The 19,364-nt window shown below is 45.8% G+C and overlaps 1 pseudogene; it reads left to right on the top strand.

Annotated features, from left to right (window-relative positions):
- The first annotated feature begins 16,368 nt into the window (after positions 1-16,368).
- Positions 16,369-17,970, top strand: LOC101670823 (annotated as a pseudogene).
- The last annotated feature ends 1,394 nt before the right edge of the window (positions 17,971-19,364 follow it).

The following is a 19,364-nucleotide window of genomic DNA, read 5'->3' as shown; positions in this document are numbered from 1 at the left end:
CCAGTTTAATAGGAGACCTGGAAATACTGAGTGCTGGGGAAGACTTGGAGCCCAGCAGGCAGACTGTCACCATTTGAAGGGTGCTTCAGAAAAATTTGGGGGTTGACACTCTACACTGAAAAGTATGCAGGTGGTTGGGAAGCAGGCTGAACTCCAGACGCCTCCTTAAGCCTGCCTGATGGGGAGGAGCAATTTACTGCACATGCACATGCTATCATTAACCCGGCAAGAAATGGGAGTGTCCAGTCACTGGAGCAGACTTCTGGGGGCTCGAGGCCACCTGACTCATTCCAAACTCTAATTACACAGTTTTCCATTGAAAGCAGAGATGAAGAAAACTAGTCTTGTGAGGAAAGAGCCAGACAGGCTGGGCAGGGTATTTTCCAGCAGGACACACTAGGGAGGCTTTATTGATGGTCAGGCCTGGGACCCCATCCAGAATAGGTCTAAATGGATACTTACTATGGCCAGTTGAAAACTGCAGACACCATGGAGGTGTCATTTTCCTTATTTCAAGCTCAACTACAAAACTCTAGTAATCTAAACAGTAGGGCTCAGAGAGCTCAGGAAAAGCCATGTACATACAGATCAATAAACAGATACAAGCGCATACAAGGAGGAAAAGACAGTGCCCTGAAGTAAGTGTGTTAGACTAAGCATGCATAAGAATGAAACTGGACCACAGCCTTAAACATACACAAAAATAAATTCATAATGAATTACAGATTTGATTATAGAACTGGTAACCATTAAACTCCTAGAACAAAACAGTCAGAAAACACTTTGACATCGGTTTTAGCAATATAATTGTGGAACAGTCCCCTCAGGCAAGGCTCCAGAAGCTAAAATAAACAAATGGGTTAATATCAAATTGAACAGCTTTGGCTTCAGGTTTGTTTCTTGGAGGGAAGTCTCTGGCTCTCTCCTGCATTGTGCAGGCTCAGGTTGGAGAAGGCATGCTTCTCCATGGAGCGTTGTGGGCAGGGGTGGTGTTGGCATTCCACCCGGACTTCTTTGTCACAGAGAGGCAGAGGGACTCTACGTTAGGCTTTCTCACACACTCTGAGTTAGCTGAGGGCTTTCCCCGCCTGGGATCCAGGCGTTGAGACGGCAGAGGCCGCCCGCTTAGACCGGGAGCCCTCCCTTCAGAAGCGTGCCGCTTCCTCTCCCATCTAGGCTTCTCTCTTTGCCAACGCCATTCGTGGAAGGACGCTTTTGCCAAAGAACAGTGTTGCTCTGAATGCAAGAACCGCTGGTTTGGACTGGTACCGGGCACCTGTGAGAAAAGACTCTGTCTCCCTGTAACAGGCTGTTGCAACAGAGGTGCTGGTGGCACCCACAGTCCTGGAGTGGAAAAAGGCCAGATTCACAACCCTGGACCTCGCTCCTCAGGAAGCAGGCCACTTCCTCTCTCATCTATGCTTCTCTCTTCGTGGACGCTGTTCGGGGGTGCAAGGTTTTCCCAGAGATCTGTATTGTTCTAAATTTAGGACCCGCTGGATCGGTCGCTTCCGGACCCCTGTGAGAAATGATTGTGCCTCCCTGAAACAGGCTGTAGCACCAGAGGTGCTGGTGGCACCCACAGGCCCCTGGGGTGGAAACAAAGCCCTCAGGATGTCTGTACTTTCGCCCTGTCTGAAAGGAGGCTTTCTGGCTTTAGGGGAAATTGGCCCTGACTGGGCTTCCTTCGTGAAGCTCATTCATTGAGCTGTGTTGGCGGCTTGCTCTGTGCTTCTGGGTGTCACCTGTGCTTCTCTCTTCCTGGGAATGAGTGTGGCATTTGGGGCTACTGCGTTGTCCCGATGTACTCTCCTGGCACTTGTTTTGGCTACCACCCTTCCAACCACGCCTGCCCAACCACTCCTGGTTTGGGGAGGCCTCTCTGCTCAAGGCACCCCCGAGGATGTGTGCCCCACAGAGGGCTTCACTGTCCTGTCCTCACCTCGGGTTGGGTATGCAGTACGGTGCTTTCCTAAAGCTTTCTCCACAGGGGTCGACCTTCGTCGACGTTCAGACTGAGAGAAGCTTGCTTGTGTCAGAAGTACTCCCGCACACTCAGAGCAGGAGTATGTATTCTGCTGGGGGGTATGTGGTCACGGTAGCATCAGGAGCTGGTTTCAATGCCCTTGTGCAGAACTTCTGTGAGCCCGAGTAATCGGGCACCTTTTCCGATGTCCTCCGACCCAAGGACCGGAAACCTTACTCCGCCCTCTACACCAACACTCGGGCGACACTCTTTCTGTCTTCGCCAGAGAGGCCTGCACGAGAAAAACAGCTCTGCTTCAGGCTTGTTTCTTGGAGGAAATGCTCTGGATCTCTCCTGCGTTGTGCAGGCTCATATTGGAAAAGGCAGGTTTCTCTGAGGAGCGTCGTGGGGAGGGATGGTGTTGGCATTCCACCATGACTTCTTTCTCACAGGTAGGTAGAGGGACACGACCTCAGGCGTTCTCACACACTGTGAGTTAGCTGAGAGCTTTTTCAGCCTAGGACCCAGGCGACGAGCCGGCAGAGGCCAGACGCTTAGCACGGGAGCTCTCCGTTCAGGAGCCTGCCGGTTCCTCTCTCATCTATGCTTCTCTCTTCCTGGACGCCGTTTGGGGAAGGACAATTTAGCCAGCAAACACTGTTGCTCTGAATTCAGGAGCGGCTGGCTCGGTCTGCCCTCGGGCCCCTGTGAGATATGACTCTGCCTCCCTGAAACAGGCTGTTACACCAGAGGTGCTGGTGGCACCCACAGGCCCCTGGGGTGGAAACAAAGCCCACATGATGTCTGTACTTTTGCCCTGTCTGAAAGAAGGCTTTCTGGTTTTAGGGGAAATAGGAGCTGACTGGGCTTCCTCCGTGGAGCTCGTTCATGGAGCTGAGGAATTGACGGCTAGCTCTGTGCGTCAGGGGGTCACCTGTGCTTCTCTCTTCCTGGGACTGAGTGTGCCGTTTGGGGCTACTGCGTCATCCCGATGTACTCTCGTGGCATTTGTGTTGGCTACCACCCTTGCAACGTCGCCTGCCCTGCCACTCCGGTTTTGGGAAGGCCTCTCTGCTTAGGGCAGCTCCGAGCATGTGTGCCCCCTGGAGGGCTTCACCGTCCTGTCCTCTCCGCGGGTCGGGTATGCAGCATGGTTCTTTCCTAAAGCTTTCTCCACTGGGGCTGACCGTAGTTGACGATCAGGCTGAGAGAAGCTTGCCTGTGTCAGAAGTACTCCCGCACACTCAGAGCTGGAGTGTGTATATTCCTGGGGGATCCGTGGTCACAGTAGCAGCAGGAGCCAGTTTCCACGCCCTTGGGCGGAGCTTCTGTAGAGCCGAGTGAAGGGCAGCCTTCTCCGATGTCTTCCGATCCGAGGGCCGGGAACCTTCCTCAGGCCTGGGCACCTACACTTGGGCGCGACTCTTCCTGTCTTCACCAGTGAGGCCTGCCCGAAAAGACAGCTCAGCTTCAGGCTTGTTTCTTGGTAGGAATTCTCTGACTCCTTCCTGCATTTGCCCTCTCGGGTTGGAGAAGGCATGTTTCTCCGTGGAGCGTCGTGGGCAGGGACGGTGTTGGCATTCCACGGTGATTTCTTTCTCACAGGGAGGCAGAGGAACTCTACCTCAGGCGTTCTCATACACTCTGAGTTAGCCGAGAGCTTTCATCGCCTAGGACCCAGGTGCTGAGCCGGCACAGGCCGGCTGCTTACCCTGGGAGCTCTCCCTTCAGGAGTGTGTCCCTTCCTCTCTCATCTAGGCTTCTCTCTTCTCCGACACTTGACACTTTTCGGGGAAGGACGCTTTTGTCAGAGAACATTGTTGCTCTAAATTCAGGAACCACTGCCTCAGGGTGTTTGTGCTTTTGCCCAGTCTGAAAAAAGGCTCCCTGGCTTTAGAGGAAATCGGTGCTGACTGGGCTTCCTCCGTGAGGCTGGTTCATGGAGCTGAGGCCTTGGCGTCTTGCTCTGTGCTTCTTGTTGTCACGACTGCTTCACTCTTCCGGGGACTGAGTGTGGCGTTTGGGGCTACTGCATCGTCCCGATGTACTCTTGTGGCAATTGCAATGGCTACTACCCCTCCAACCCCGCCTGCCCCGCCACTCCTGGTTTGGGGAGGCCTCTCTGCTCTGGGCACCTCTGAGGATGTGTGCCCCACGGAGGGCTTCACTGTCCTGTCCTCTCCGTGGGTCGGGTATGCAGCACGGTGCTTTCCTAAAGCTTTCTCCACTGGGGCTGACCGTCGTCTATGTTCAGGCTGAAAGAAGCCAGCCTGTGTCGGATGTACTCCTGCACACTCAGAGCTGGAGTGTGTATATTCCTGGGGGGTCAGTGGTCATGGTAGCAGCAGGAGCCCGTTTCCATGCCCTTCTGCGGAGCTTCTGTGAGGCCTAGTGAACGGGCGCCTTCTCCGATGTCCTCCGACACAAAAGGGACATGAACCTTCCTTGGGCCTCTGCACCAATGCTCAGGTGCGATTCTTTAAGTATTTGCCAGAGAGGCCTGAACGAGAAAGACAGCTTGGCTTCAGGCTTGTTTCTTGGAGGATAGGCTATGGCTCTCTCCTGCGTTGTGCAGGCTCAGGTTGGAGAAGGCATGCTTCTCCGTGGAGCGTCGTGGGCAGGGGTGGTGTTGGCATTCCACCCTGACTTCCTCCTCACAGGGAGGCAGAGGGTCTCTACCTCAGGCGTTCGCACACACTCTGACTTAGCCAAAGGCTTTCTGTGCCTAGGACAAGGCTCTAAGCTGGCAGTGGCTGGCCGCTTAGCCCGGGAGCTCTCCCATCAGAGGCATGCCGCTCCCTCTCTCATCTAGGCTTCTCTCTTCATGGACGCCGTGCAGAGAATGACGCTTTTGCCAGAGGACAGTGTTGCTCTGAATTCACGACCCACTGTATCGGTCGGCTTCCGGGCCTCTGTGAGAACCAACTCTGCCTCCCAGAAACAAGCTGTCTCACCAGAGGTGCTGGTAGCACCCAAAGGCCCCTGGCATGGAAACAAAGCCCTCAGGGTGTCTGTACTTTCGCCCTGTCTGAAAGAAGGCTTTCTGGCTTTAGGGGAAGTTGGCGCTGACGGGGCTTCCTCCGTAAAGGTCGTTCATGGAGCTGAGGCGTTGGCAGTTTGCTCTGTGTTTCTGGCTGTTCAACTGCTTCTCTCTTCCTGGGACTGAGTGTGGCGTTTGGGGCTACTGCGTCGTCCCCATGTACGCTTGTGGCACTTGCTTTGCGCTACCACCCCTCCAACCCCGCCTGCCCGGCCACTCCTGTTTTGGGCAGGCCTCTGTGCTCAGGGCACCTCCGAGGACATGTGTCCCCTGGAGGGCTTCCCTGTCCTCTCCTCCCCTCTCCACGGGTCGGGTATGCAGCATGGTGCTTTACTAAATCTTTCTCCACTGGGGCCGACCGTCGTTGACGATCAGGCTGAGAGAAGCTGGCCTGTGTCAGAAGTACTCCCGCACACTCCGAGCTGGAGTGTGTATTCTGCTGGGGGGTCCGTGGCCTCGGTAGCAGCAAGAGCCAGTTTCGACTCCCTTGTGCGGAGCTTCTGTGAGGACGAAGTGAACGGGAGCCTTCTCCAGTGTCCTCCGACCCGAGGGCAGGGAACCTTCCTCTCGCCTCTGTTCCAACACTCAAGCGCGACTCTTTCTGTCTTTGCCCTAGAGGCCTGCACGAGACAGCTCGGCCTCAGACTTGTTTCTTGGAGGGAAGGCTCTGGCTCTCTCCTGTGTTGTGCAGGCTCAGGTTGGAGAAGGCATGCTTCTGCGTGGAGTGTCGTGGGCAGGGATGGTGTTGCATTCCACCGTGACTTCTTTCTCACAGGGAGGCAGAAGGACTCTACGTCAGGCGTTCTCACACACTCTGAGTTAGCCGAGGGCTTTCTCTGCCTAGGACCCAGGCACTGAGCAATCCACTTAGCCCGGGAGCTCTCCCTTAAGGAGCCTGCCGCTTCCTCTCTCATCTGTATTTCTCTCTTTGTGGACGCTGTTCGGGGGAGGACACTTTTCTCGGAGAACAGTATGCCTCTAAATTCAAGACCCCCTCGTTCAGTCTGGTACCGGGCACCTGTGAGAAAAGACTCTATCTTCCTGAAACTGACTTTTGCAACACAGGGGCTCGTGGCACAAACAGGGCATGGGTTGGAAAAGATTCAGCTTCGCAGCCCTGGGTCTCGGCCCTCAGGAATTGGACCACTTCCTCTCTCTTCTATGCTGCTTTTTTCGCCGACGCTGTTCGGGGGAGCACGGTTTACCCAGAGATCTGTATTGCTCTAAATTCAGGACCAGCTGGCTCTTATTGCTGTGGGTTCTGCGGACACGGTAGCAGCAGGAGCCGGTTTTGACACGCTTGTGTGGAGCTTCTGTGAGCCTGAGTGAACGGGCGCCTTCTCTGATACCCTCTGACTCGAGGGCGGGGAACCTTCCTCAGGCCTCTGCACCAACACTCGGGCATGACTATCTTCTCCAGACAGGCCTGTACAAGAAAAGCTTGGCTTCAGGCTTGTTTCTTGGAGAGAAGGCTCTGGCTCTCTCCTGCATTGTGCAGGCTCAGGTTGGAGAAGGCATGCTTCTCCGTGGAGCGTCGTGGGCAGGGATGGTGTTGGCATTTTACCATGACTTCTTTCTCACAGGGAGGCAGAGGGACTCTACCTCAGGCATTCTCACACACTCTGAGTTAGCTGAGGGCTTTCCCTGCCTGGAACCCAGGTGCTGGCAGAGTCCGGCCGCTTAGCCGGGGAGCTCTCCCTTCAGGAGCCTGCTGCTTCCTCTCTCATCTAGGCTTCTCTCTTCTCAGACACCGTTTGGGGGATGATGCTTTCCATGGAGTACCGTGTTGCTCTGATTTCAGAACCCGCTGGCTCTTTCGGTTTCCGGTTCCCTGTTAGAAACGACTATGTCTTTCTGAAACACTCTGTGGGGACAGAGGTCCTTGAGGACCCACCGACCTCTCTTGTGGAGCCAAAGCCCTCAGTGTGTGTGTCCGTTTGCCACCACCTGAGAGAAGGCTTACTGGCTTTAGGAAAAATCAGAGCTGACTGGGCTTCCTCCATGAAGCTTCTGAGTGTCACAATTTCTTCTTTCTTCACAGGACTAAGTGTGGCGTGCAGGGCAACTGGGTCATCCCGAAGTACTCTTGTGGCATTTGCTTTGCACTTCCACCCCTCCACCCGCCTGCCCCGTCACCCCCCATTTTGGCCCTCCTCGATATTCAGGGAGACTCCAAAGATGTGTGCCCCAAGGAGACCATTGCCGACCTCTCCTCTCTGCGAGACGGGGATGCAGCATGGTGTTTTCCCAAAGGTTTGCTCCCTTGGGTTCGACTGACGGCGAGTCTCCTTCTGAGAGAAGTGGGGCTGCTATCATAAATATTCCCGCGCACTCACACCTGGAGTGTGTGTTCTACTGTGGGTCCTGCTTTCACTGTAGCAGCAGGAGTCGGTTTTGACGCTCTCGTGCGGGGCTTCTGTGACGCTGAGTGAACGGGCACCTTCTCGGATGTCCTCCGTCCCAAGGACCTGGAACCTTCCTCAGGCCTCCGCACCAACACGTGGGTGCGACTCTTTCTCCCCTCCCCAGAGAGGTCTGCAGGCGAAAGGCAGCTCAGCTTCAGGCTTCCTTCTTGGAGGTAAGGCTCTGGTTCTCTCTCACATCATGCAAGCTCAGGTTTGTGAAGGCATCGTTCTCCATGGAGCGACGTGTGTGAGGAGAGTGTTGGCATCCCAACCTGACTTCCTTCTCACAGGGAGTCAGAGGGAATTTACCTCAGGCATTCAGAATCACTCTGAGGTTGCAGACAGCTTCCCCGTGTTCTACACAAGGCGCTCAGCCTTCAGCCACCATCTCCTCAGCCCTTGCTCTCGCCCCTCGGGAAGCTTCTTCTCTCATCTATGGAGCGTCGTGGGCAGGGATGGTGTTGCATTCCACCGTGACTTCTTTCTCACAGGGAGGCAGAGGGACACTACGTCAGGCGTTCTCACACACTCTGAGTTAGCCGAGGGCTTTCCCGGCCTAGGACCCAGGCGCTGAGCTGGCAGAGTCTGGCCGCTTAGCCCGGGAGCTCTCCCCTCAGGAGCCTGCCGCTTCCTCTATCATCTGTGTTTCTCTCTTTGCGGACGCTATTCAGGGGAGGACACTTTTCTTGGAGAACGGTATGGCTCTAAATTCAGGACCCACTCGTTCGGTCTGCTACCAGGTACCTGTGAGAAAAGACTCTGTCTCCCTGAAACAGGTTGTCGCAGCAGAGGTGCTGGAGGCACCCACAGACCCCTGGGGTGAAACCAAAGCCCTCAGGGGGTGTGTACTTTCACCACTGTCAGAGAGAAGGCTTCCTGGCTTTAGAGGAAATCGGAGTTGATGGGCTTCCTCCTCCGTGAGGCTCATTCCTGGAGCTGAGGTGTTGGAGGCTTGTTCTGTGCTTCTGGGTCTCATGGCTGCTTCTTTTTTTCACAGGACTGTGTGTGGTGTGGGGGCAATTGGGTCGTCCCGATGTATTCTTGTGGCACATGCTTGTTGCTTCCACCCCGTCCTCCCACCTGCCACCCCCCTGCCCGCCCGTTTCAGACCTCCCTGTTCAGGAGGCCTCCAAGAATGTGTGCCCCAAGGAGGGTGTCCTTGTCCCGTCTTTTCCGTGATCGGGCATGCAGCAGAGTGTTTTCCTAAGGGTTGCCCCTGTGGGGCAGATCATCTTCGACCTTCAGGCTGAAGTAGCAGGGCTGGTGTTGGCAGTCATGGTAGCAACAGGAGCCAGTTTCGACGCACTTGTGCAGGGATTCTGTGAGGCAGAGTGAATGGGGCTCCTTCACTGATGTCCTCCGAACTGAGCACCACTAACCTTCCTCAAGGCTTCTGCACCAGCCCGCGGGAGCAACTCTTTCTCTCTTCGCCAGAGAGAACTACACACCAAAGACAGTTTGGCTTCAGGCTTCTTTCTTGGAGGTAAGGCTCTGGTTCTCTCTAGCATTGTGCAGGCTCAGGATTGAGAAGGCATCCTTTTCTGTGGAGCAACGTGTGTGGGGAAGGTGTTGGCATGCGACTGTGACTTCTTTCTCACAGGGAGGCAGAGGGACATTACCTCCAGCGTTCTCACACACTCTAAGTTAGCAGAATGCTTCCCCGTGTATGACCCTGCAGGTGCTGAGCCTGCAGTGGCCAGCCTCTCAATCCTGGCTCTCACCCCTCAGGAAGTGGGCCGTTTCCTTTCTCATTCCTGCTTCTCTCTTCAAAGACCTGTCCCGGGGGAGGATGCTTTCCCCGAAGAATGGTGTTGCTCTGAATTCAGGGCCCTGCTCGCTAGGTCAGCTTCCGGGCCCCTGTGAGAAATGACTCTGTCTTTCTGAAACACTCTGTTACACCATAGGTTCTGACTACACCCACAGGCCCCTGAGGTGGAGCCCGATACCCTCAGGGTGTAAGTTCGCCACCATTTAAGAGAAGGCTTTCTGGCTTTAGGGGAAACCGGAGTTGTCTGGGGCTCCTCTGTAAAGCTCGTTCGTGCAGCTGAGGCATTTTTGCCTCTCTCTGTGCTTCTGAGTGTCGCAACTGCTTCTCACTTTATGGGACTGAGTGTGGCATGTGGGCAACAGCATTGTCCTGAAGTACACCCGTGGCATTTGCTTTGCGCTTTGGGCTCCATCCCAACCCCTGGGATCAAGACTTGAGCCAAAGTCAGATGTTTAAGTGTGATCCACCCAGGTGCTTCAAGAATAGAATTTCGTGGGAAGAATTAACATTTCCTTTCATTCCCTCATTTGAGACATCATCATCTGAAATGTGTATATGTAATTAGTTTTCCATTCTATACATGTATGGTGGAAATTCTGTAAAGCAAACTCATAGAGTAAATAGGGTTTAAAGCTAATATTTAACATTTAACAATTGTAATATGCACATAGAAATTAAGGACCCTAATATTAGTTACAGGTTGGCTAAAATCTTATTCTTGCCCCTCCAAACATTATTATTATTAGCTGATCTTCTAGTAAATGTTTGTTTCAGATTTCTTACTTCCCCCTCTTTCTAAAGCTCTCTGCTCATTCAGTTTATAGTAACCTGACATCTACTTTCTTTTTATCTCTGCAATATATGCATGCTTTATTTATGTTATGTCTACACCCTTCTCTACTCTTCTTATCTATTAGTATCTATTTTTCAGCCAGATTTTTCTTCTCCATCTCCTTATACTAACTTTTTTTTGAAATGTAAAATGATGTCATGCCTCTGCATTTTCATACAAGATACACAGAAAAAAAATGTATTTGGTTGCAAATTTGTACATTATTTTCATTCATTCATTCATTCATTCATTCAATGAATACTTTTAAAGCATCCACTCAAAAAATCTGCCTACCAGGAACTCTTGCAGGATCAATGTGCACAACAAATCCCAGCCCTCTGGTAATTTCATTGTGAGTGAGACAGAATTTTCTTCAAAGGTATCCACCTTTTATAAATGTTAGTTTGTTAATTCTACTGCTGCTAAAATCAAGACTATAAACCAGGTATCAGGTATGATGAATTGCCTCATTATCCTGAGGTTGCTACTTTTGCCCAGTTTTTTTCTGACCTCAATGGTATAATTCATAATTCCTCAGTCTTAGTGTATGTCTGACTGAGTTCTTGAAACACGTACAGTGTACTCTCATGGCTGATGATGAACAAGTAGCTGTCATCTCTGCTGGTGTAAACAGGTACCTTGGTAAACTGGAATCTGGCAAAAGAACAATGTTTGGGAATGCTTTCTTAGCACATCTTTTCTGTCATCACCAAATCTGCTTGGGGAACCTCAAAGCTGAAAAAGATCTCAAAACAGTCAGATGCAAACCTGAAAGACATTGTAACAAATTTTTTTTGCTGGTATTGAAACTTATGCTTCTATAGATCCATATAAAATACCAGTTGTTTTTGTTATTATTTCTTCTAGTCATCATTTCCATTTTTGCAATATATATATTCTCATATTCTTAACCCAGAATAATTATGATAGAAATTAAGGTTCCCTATTCCTTGGTGAAAAAAATACATAATGTCATGCTACAATATCCTTTGAGGAAAACTGAAGGACAATGTAGCAGAATAGATGGTGATAGTGGGGAAGAGAGCTCTTATTTTAGACTGAATAAGGCAGGAATAGCCTTCTGTAAAGGTGAAAATTTGAACAAATGTTTAGATGGAGTAAAGGACGTGAGTCAAGAAATAATTCAGCAAATAATAACATAATATTAAGGAAAGTAATATAGCACGATGATATGAGTATTATGCACATGGAGTCTAGCATATAATTTTGAAAAGACTTGCTGTTTCATGATAAAAATGTTTTGATTTGGTTGGAGGTTGGAGGTAAAAATTGTCCACAAACAGCAAGTGAGAGGAATGCAAACAAATCAATTCAATGTGTCAAAGTCTATTATTTTAACATTTTAGTATGTCTATATTAAATTAAAAATGTATACAGTGACACAGGCCTACCCTCTACTCCCCGAATGTCTTTATGTCTTTTGTAAGCCCACAACAAATATTTTAAGAACAATTAGTAAGACAAGTGTTACAATTTGATAAAAATTAAAATACCCTGTGCTAATGTGTAACTACATTTTAATCAATTTAACAGTGACAAATCATATGGAAGAAATGACTATCATAGATGTCTTGTCCATGAAGAATATTGTAGGAAAGTATATCATTAAGGCATGAAGATACTTCCTCCATAAGTTTCCACAGTTGAGGAACAGAAACCATGATGTAGAAGAGTTAGCTTCACCATTCCCTCATTTAATTGTTTCATATATTTTTAGGATTCAAAAACTCACTGGAGTTTCCCTTTATGCCTAGGATGTGGAGTTCTTGAGAAAGTGTTGCCACTATACTGATAACAACGAGAAACATCTAGACAGATAAACCACAAAATAACTCTTCTTTTGCACATCAGGAAGTTGAATTCCCAAATCAGACAAGAAATCTGAAATCCAAGGAGTGATGGGTGCCACCATGAACAAAAAGGGGACTGGCTTATCACAGATTGGCAGAGTATGAGAACAGATAGTGCTACTACACAAGCAAGTAAGAATACATCAGCCATTTTTTTCTTCAGTTGATAAAGGCTGGGTAGAGGTTAAAATGTCTCTGTAGAACCCCTTGAAATATCAAAACAAGGACACCTATACCCACAGATAGGCCTTTATCCTTCCATGGACTTCCACTGGGTGCTAAGAAAGACTGGGAACAGGTGGAGATACAAGAAAGGGTCTCCTTTTGGGTGCCTGGGAGGCTCGGTAGATTAAGCCACTGCCTTTGCCTCAGGTCATGATCTCAGGGTCCTGGGATGAAGTCTCGTATTGGGCTCTCTGCTCAGCAGGGAGCCTGCTTCCTCCTCTCTCTCTCTGCCTGCCTCTCTGCCTACTTTAAAAAAAAAAAAAAAAGAAAGAAAGGTTCTCCTTTTTAACTGGTAGGGATTCAGAAAGTTGTTTGCTCCCCCAGAAAAGTTACAAAGCCCATCCTTTTCTCTCAAAAGTCTAGGTCTATCACTCCCAGACACTAGCAAAAGCCCTTTACCCAAGGGGAAGGAGAAACTAACAGCTCTGAGCACAGTATCTTACACCAGTAAGAATGGAGAGGTCTTCTACATTTGGGGAATGGAAAAACAATGTTCTGATCCATAAGACCTACCACAACACAACTCACATTTCCCTTCTACCATGGGGAGGAGGAGCAGATACATTGAGAGAAACCTACCTCTGATGCCACACAGAGCTTACCTGATTTGAAGGTGAACTAGACTACATAAGAGCAAGCACCGAGTAGGAGCCATAAGAGTCTAACCTTGGGAAGAAGCAAAAGTGGTTAAAAGAACACCATTGTAGCACGGGCTTACAGGATGGCGAAAACGGAGAGCAGAACACAAACTTTGAGGGAAATCCTCCATCAATCACAAACATTCCAATCCCAAAATAAAAATGTATACAGTGAAACAGGCCTACCCTCTACTCCCCAAATGTCTTTTGTAAGCCCACAACAAATACCCATTGCCATGGGTATGTGCTTATCAAGGTCTTTTGGCCCAATCCTCTGAAAACCCAGTCTTTGCTTCCAAGTTTTTTGTTAGTCTATTTTTTGCCCTAACTGTTATCAATTCCATAAGGCAACAACAACTAACATCGATGCCTATAAAATTTTTTTTTAACAAATGTGTCCTGGGTATCAGGCTCAACACTAGGGGAATTGTGAGTTAGGTGAGTTAAAGGCAATCCCTTTGTAATGGTCCCTCAGGAAGCCACAGGACAAGTTAATGAAAGAAGGAAAGATAAAGGAAGGAAGGAAGGAAGGAAGGAAAGAAGGGAAAGAACACAGTATAAAGTGGCAAATCAATCAACAGGAAAGGACCCAGAGATGACCAGATATTGGGATTATCAATTAGAGTATTCAAAATAACTATGATTGATATATTATGGGTTATAATAGGAGAGATTGAACATACAGGGGTTTTTTATAAAACATTAGAAACTAGAGAAAGGAACCAAGTGAAAATGATAGAAATATAAAAACCTGATGTCAAAGAACAATGGTATCTGCCTTCAGTTCCTCCGTAGAACTGGAACTAAACTGTACACTGCTAAAAAACCCATGGGTTGAAGTACAAGTCACAAGGAGAATCAGATAATATTTTAAAAATTTTATTGGAAATGAAAATAATATGGGGCAACTGGGTGGTGCCGTTGGTTAAGCATCTACTTCAGCTCAGATCATGATACCGGGGTTCTGGGATGGAGCTCCATGTAGAGCTCCCTGCTGAGGGAGCCTGCTTCTCCCTCTTCTTTTGCCCCTCTCTCCTGTTCATGCTTTCTCTCTCTTTCTCTCTCTCTCTCAAATAAATGAACCCTTAAAAAAATAAAAATAACATACCAAAATTTGTGTGATATGGCTAATGAACAGGAAAGTAATACTGTTTTTGTTTGTTTGTTTTAGCAAAGTAATACTGTTAAATGCTGATATTAAAATACGTCTCATGTGATGTGTGCCTGGGTGCCTCACTTGGTTAAGCGTCTGCCTTCAGCTCAGATCATGATCCCAGGGTCCTGGGCTCCAGCTCCCTCTTTAGCAGGAAGCCTGCTTCTCCCTCTGCCCACTCCCCCTGTTTGTATTTCCTCTCACACTGTCTCTCTCTGTCAAGTAAATAAATAAAATCTTAAAAAACAAACAACAAAAAAAAACAAACCTTCCGTTGGGGTGCCTGGGTGGCTCAGTGGGTTAAGCCTCTGCCTTCAGCTTAGGTCATAATCTCAGGGTCCTGGGATCAAGCCCCACTCAGGTCTCTGTTCAGCAGGGAACCTGCTACTCCCTTTCCCCACCATGCTTGCCTCTCTGCCAACCTGTGATCTCTGTCGAATAAATAAATAAAATCTTTAAATAATATATGTATTGAAGTGATATTAATTTTCATCTTAAGGAACTAGAAAGAGAAGACCAAATGAAACTCAAGTCAACCAAAAAAAAGATATAATAAAGCAAAAGTAGAAGCAATAATCTTTAAAAGAGAAAAACAAACAATAAAATGAATGAAACAATGCTAATTACTAAGAAGGATGAATATAATCACTAAGCTCTAATGATATGTCTTAAGAAAAAAAGAATGTAAAAATAAACAATATTAGCAAGAAAGAAGGGGACATCCAGAAGGTCATCCTAATATTAATAGGTTAATGAGGGAATATTATTAACAACTTGGTGTTCATAAATTCAGAAATCTGGATGAAATGGACAAATTTCTTGAATGACACAAGTTACCAAAGATTGCTCAAGAAGACATATATTACTAGAATCACGTTTCTATATATAGAATACAATTCTATATTTATAGAATTCATTATAATGTGATACTATACTTATTAAGGAAATTGAATTTTAAGTCAATAGCTTTCCACCACCAACAACCAAAAACCAAAACATGCAACAAAAAAAATTTCAAGCCCAGATACATCACTAGTAAATTTTACTGAAGAAAACATTAACAGTATAGAAGCCTCTAGAGTAGAAGGTAAAGAACACATCCTTCATGAATAGAGACATAAAAATACTCAAAAAATACTACAGATAGAATCCTGAAATGTATAATACATCAGGGCATTATCTCGGGCATGCAGGAACGCATTTTCACATATGAAAACAAATCAGTTTACTTTGCCATTTAAGAAGATGAAGAAAAAAAATACAGCCACCTCAATAGAAACAGACAATACCTCTGACATAATTCAGTAATTCCTTTATGACAAAAATGCCTTCACAAACTAATAATAAAAGGAAACTTTCTCAACCTGATGATGAACATCTGCAAAAGAAAAAAAAAGCAGCAACAAAACTACAGCTAAATCATGCTTCATGACAAATGAATAAATGCTTCCCTCTTATATCAGGATGAAAAGCAGTGTTCTCTCACTGTTCCTAATGAAAATCACAATGGTGGCCCTAGCCAGTGCAATAGGGCAAAAAAGGAAGTGAAAGAAAGAAGGTAGGAAGAAAAGAAGGAAGGATGGAAAGAGTGAAAGAAAGAGAGAGAAAGAAAGAAGGAAAGAAAGAAAGAAAAAGGGAAAAGTAAAAGTGACTTAACTCACAACATGATGTTCTACATAGAAATAGCTTAAAAAATCTACAAGAAAACCTAATAGTGCCCATAAATGAATTCTGATATAATGAGGTATAATAGAAGTATGGAAAAAATCCATCTTATTTCACATTTACGTAACTGTAATTAGAAATTGAAATAGTACCAAGTACATTTGTAGCAAAAAAATTTAGAATATTATTCACACTTAAATACATTTGCACAATATACTTAAGATTTATATAATAAAACACTGAAAACATTGACATCAAAGGCATAGATAAGTGGAGAAATGTACTGTACTCATAAATTGAGTTAAAATGCTTAATATATCATTTCTCCTCAGATTTATTTAAACTTTCAATTCACTTCTAATTAAAAATCCAAGCAAGGTAAGTGAAAAAAGTCAAGCAGAGAAAGACAATTATCAGATGGTTTAACTCATATATGGAACATAAGGAATAGAATGGAGGACCATAGGGGAAGGGAGGGAAAACTAAGTGGGAAGAAATGAGAGAAGGAGACAAACAATGAGAGACTCTGGACTCTGGGATACAGACTGAGGGTTACAGAAGTGGGGGAGGAGGAGGTAACCAGGTGATGGGTAGTAAGGAGGGCATATGTGGTGATGAGCACTGGATGTTATAGGCAACTAATGAATCATTGAAACTACATCAAAAATTAATGATGTACAATGTTGGAGAATTGAACATAATAATAAAAAAAATTTAAGGTTCCAAGCAAGTTATTTTGTTTATTTGCTTGTTTGCTTTGTAGAGATCAACAAGCTGGTATCAAAATGTATATGGAGGTGGCTCATTCCAGGTGGTGCAGCTTAACCAGATGCCTGACAAAAACTCTTCATCAAAAAGCCCTTGTCAGTTTAAAAAAGGGAAGCTTATCTAACACATGGAATGAAATGTATAGCTCTTTACAAAACAAAAAAGAAAACAAAACAAAAAACCCACCTGTTTGGAAAGCAGGCATATGGGCTCCGCTGTGGCACTGTGGAGATGCCTTTCAGAAATTCAAAATGAGGTTGACTCTTTTCCAATGAAAATGACAGACAGATAAAAAATGGTAACCCAAAAGAAACAGGAAAGTTGCAATGGTCCCACCAAACTTTACAGTGGACAATCACACCAGATAAGAAAGCCTCACAGAAGATTGGTTTCCAATTACATAACCAACTCAAGCTTCCCAAAGCACATAAATGGTGCATATATGAATGGTTCTATTCAACTATAGATAAACAACTGTTTGAAGGCTATGATGACTTCTGTGTCTTTCTGAAGGAATCCTTTCCTAATTTAAAAACAAGAAAGTTACAAGGGTAGAATGGGGAATAATCAGGTGACTTATGGGAAAATATGGAGACTTTCTTGTTCATGTTTTGAGGAAGAGAGACCAGCGTTAAAACAGAAACGACAGAAAATATGACTCTTACAAAAAAGGCAAGTTGCAGATGGTTCCCAGTTCAAAGATCTCCCAGATGAAATTCCTTTGCCCCTGTTTATTGGAACCAAAGTTATAGTTCGATTACGTGGTGTTCATGATGGTCTCTTCATAGTTGCTGTGGATACTTTTAATCCTCCTTATAGAGTAACTTTTGATAGGTAGGGCTTGGCAACCATACCATACCTGACTATGAAGTTCTTAGTAATGAGCTGCATGAGACGATGCCAGTTGCTGTCTTTGACAAAATCAGGGGCCTTCTTGATTCTTTATGACTCCACCATGGTTACATTGCATTCCTCCCCTCCAGTCACCAATTAGGGATAATGATCCTGTACTAGCACAGTCACCTTGGAGAAGTAAGATTCCTGGCTCTGACACTGAAATGCTAGGTCATTTTCCAGTACAATTCCTCATCCAAGTGAACACTTTGTCAAAAGTTCTCATGATTAAAAAGGGACATATCAAAAAATTAAGAGCAATGAACACAGAAGCAAAAAAATTGAAATCCTATTGCATGCCCATTGGCATTGAATTTCGGCAGAGTTATGCAACCATCATTCTGGAGCTTGAGCAACTCAACAAGGACCTCGACAAAGTTTGCATGAAGTGCAGCACTGCTATGAGCCTGCTCCATCCAGACCAGGGCCGGCAGCCCAAGGACGAACCCACAGATAGGAGACTGAGCCACTAGATGGCTCTGTGTTGAGAATGGAATTCTGACATATTTAATCTTCAGCTCACTCCTATTTTATTACAAATTGTCTGGCAGAAGGAGGAGAGTTGAATTCCTTTGAGTTCAAATCACCTACCGTTTCATTAAATTATTTCAAGAGTACAATAGATGCGTCTACTATCATTTGCTTTCCCAATAATGTAGAAATCCATGTTTCACACATTCAGAGTGGCCTGAACCAGATACGAAGTCTGCAGGCCTTCTCAGCCAAGGACACCAACAGAGACTGAGAAGCAGCCGTCCCGTTCCAGCCACACAGGACACTAGCATCCCTTTACTTCGGCTTCCATCACCAAATGACCCACGTGCTGGAAAACAAGGGAAATGTACACCTCCAGTGAAGACTTTGAAACATACTGTCATGCTTCTTGAACCACCACTGCTAACGAGCATTCTATTTATTTTTCTTTCTATGATTCAGCTGCAGTAGCATCTCTTATGTTACATGTTTATTGGCAAGTATTTTTCAGCCAAAACTGTCTGAAACTAAGATGCTTTCATGGAAGAGTGTGCTGACCCCTTTATCAACATGCATGAATTCAGATGACAGGCGCAGACAGCCGTTTCTGGGGTCTACAAGCCCAGACAGGAGCCTCCTGTGGGGAGCTATGTCCTAAGGGTTTTAGTGCCAGCAGGTCAGCTCCTCTACCTGCAGGCTCTGGAAAAGAGCACCCTCCAGAGGCAGGAAGTTACTTGTGGAGGAATCAATCAGAACAGCCACGGGAGATGCAGCTTTGACAAGTATGTGAAATGGATATCTGCTGGTGATGTTGCTCTAGAGATCATATTATAATCATAAATATTTTAATTTATCATAATTTATAAAACAAACCTTGGTTTTTTTGTCTGTTGAAAGAAAAGAAAGGAGCAGGAGAAAAATTAATTACTTGCAAAGCACTGCATTTCTGCAAGTGGATTTAGCCTGAGTTTTCCCATCAATTCACGGCAAAAGGTACGATTGTTATGAGACTTATTTAAAAAGACTGGTAACATATTATTTTCACATTTTGTTTATTTGCACAACTTTTGAACCGGATGACTGGTTAAAATCCAAACATGCACATTTTATAAGTCAAAAGATTTTATAGGAAAAACACATGTAATAACCAGTGCTGTGAAATGCAGAAAACAAGGTTTATATTTGGTTGTGGGTTTTTTTTGTTGTTTTCTTGGTTTTTTAAAGAAAAAAAAAACCCTGCCTGAAATGTTAATCTTGTAAAAAGTGTGTATTTGGGATTTTCTTTGTTTTAATATAGGATATTATAAAGTCAAACTACATTAAAATTGTTCTCATCAGGGATCCTGCTTCCCCCCTCCCCCACTGCCTCTTTGCCTACTTGTGTTATCTGTATGTCAAAAAACAAACAAGTAAACAAACAAACAAAAAACTAAAATGAGATTATTTTCCATTTGAAATTTTTGTATAGTTTAAAAATGCTTCCATATTCTTTGTTGGTACTATGTCACTATAGAACTTAAGTGCAGGGTTTACACTTAGCTAAATTGTTATGTGAACACATAACTCCTTTATTCTTAGTATTCGTAATTTAAATAAATTGATCTTTGGAAAGTAAAAAAAATGTATATAGAGAAGCAAAGGAACTAGAGTAGCCATTAGAAAAAG

The sequence above is a fragment of the Mustela putorius genome, unplaced genomic scaffold, assembly GCF_011764305.1.
Source record: "Mustela putorius furo isolate JIRA1106 unplaced genomic scaffold, ASM1176430v1.1 tig00003867_pilon_pilon_pilon, whole genome shotgun sequence".
Taxonomy (NCBI): Eukaryota; Metazoa; Chordata; class Mammalia; order Carnivora; family Mustelidae; genus Mustela; species Mustela putorius.
This window is presented reverse-complemented; position numbering and strand designations above follow the sequence as displayed.